Raw genomic sequence first — 1839 nt, forward strand, 5'->3', positions numbered from 1 at the left:
CCCCTCCCCGGCACAGCTTTGTTTCATAATGATAAAATGTGAGTTATTTTGAGGGGCGGGATCTGTTTGAAAGCAGAATTGTAGCATCTTTGAACAGGCAGCTGTGAGTTTTTTTTATTTTTTTTTATTTTTTTTTTCGTCCTCCCCGTACAGAGCGTCACTAATGATTTAAAAAAAACAAAAACAAAAAAAAAGACTTAAAAAAAAAGATTATTTTTGCTTTTTCAGATTTATTTTTGATGTTGCTTAAAGCAGTTTGGCTCTGTGAGGCTTCAGCACTGGGAAACTTCTGGAGGATTTTGGGTTATTTTTGCAGAAGCCAAGTGTTTTTATCAGACGCTCTCTGGGCGTCTCGAGTCTTTCCCTCTCTCTGGTTCTTAAAGCAGCGGCAGAAACTTTGATTTAAAGTGGTTTTTCCCTCCAACACCTCGTTAGCTTGACGATTGAAGTGCCAGAGAGACGCCGGGTTCTACAGGAGAGAGTTTGAAGGAAGCGTTGAAGCACTGTGATCTTCTTGAACCTGTGACAGATGATCAAAGTGCTGTGATTTGTTTTCAGCAGCTCAATCCACCCCCACCCCCCACCCCCCCCAGGGCAATCTTTATACGAGGTGTTATGAATCATTTTGAGGAGACAAAATTGTAAATGATTCATTGTTTACACTAGTCGTTTACAGTTGTAAAAAAAAAAAAGAAAAAAAAAGAAAATACTTTGCTTCACGGGTGGAGGAGGTCGAATTATTTTGTTTCCTTTTTTCCCTTGAAATAGATTTTCAGGATTTACATTGAAGCAAAACCAAAAAAGTGGTGTGCGTGTGCGCATGAGGAAAGGTGTGTGTGTGTGTGTGTGTGAGTGTGTGAGAGGGAGGTTCAGGCAACTGTTTGAGGGTGTGTGTCTTAAAGTGATAAAGTGTCTGTGAGTGTGTGTGTGTGTGTGTGAGAGAGAGAGAGAGAGAGAGAGAGAGTGTGTGTGTGTGTGTGTGTGTGTGTGTGTGTGTGTCTGTGTGAGAGAGAGAGAGAGAGAGTGTGTGTGTGTGTGTGAGACAGGCTGTGTTGTTTAGATTCTCTACGTTTACATGCAGCTTCAGTGAAACTCACGTCTGGACTAAAATCTCGTTTTTGAAAAATCAGATTTCATTAGAGTTGCAGTCGACCTGGTTTCTCATGATGTGGCAGTTAATCTGAAATAATAATAATTATAATAATAATAAAAGTGTCCTGTGAACAGTCTGTGGCTGCATGTGAGCGTAGCAGTTGTACGTCAGGTCTCAGACTCGTCTTGTGTTTCTGTTGTACGACGTCTCGAACATCAGTGTGAGAGTTCACGCTCGTCAGGGATGAGATTTTTGTCGTTTTTCTTTTTCCATCTCTTTCCTCCTCCAGGAGTTTGTGGACATGAATTTCATTTCCAATGAGACATTTCCCACTTTTCTGTCCTTGATGTCTTGTTGTCCATCACGTCTCTGACAGTCACTCCAGAAAGAAAAGATTAGACAGAGATTTAGAGCCAAACCTGTCGAGACCTGCTGGAAGTGATTGTGGATTTTTTTTTTTTTCCAATGTTGACTTTTCAAATGGGCTTTTATTATATATTATATTAGACGTCAGACTTTTGCCTGATTGACTCGGAACACGCTCGACCCCGTAAAGAAAACTCCCCTTGATGCAACTTCAGCTTTATTTTATTTCCTCCCAGCAGCTTCTGTCTCTTCTAACGTTTCACTCACCGAAGTAATTGTTGAGATCTCAGGAAGAGCTAATGTTGCTTAAAAAAAGTTTAAGGATCACAGTTGTAGTGAGAGAAATGTTAAAACTGACGGAATCGTTGGTCGGAGCAAAT

The sequence above is a fragment of the Seriola lalandi genome, unplaced genomic scaffold (assembly GCF_002814215.2).
Source record: "Seriola lalandi dorsalis isolate HSWRI2012SDOR001 ecotype SW California unplaced genomic scaffold, Sedor1 jcf7180002054533, whole genome shotgun sequence".
Taxonomy (NCBI): domain Eukaryota; kingdom Metazoa; phylum Chordata; class Actinopteri; order Carangiformes; family Carangidae; genus Seriola; species Seriola lalandi.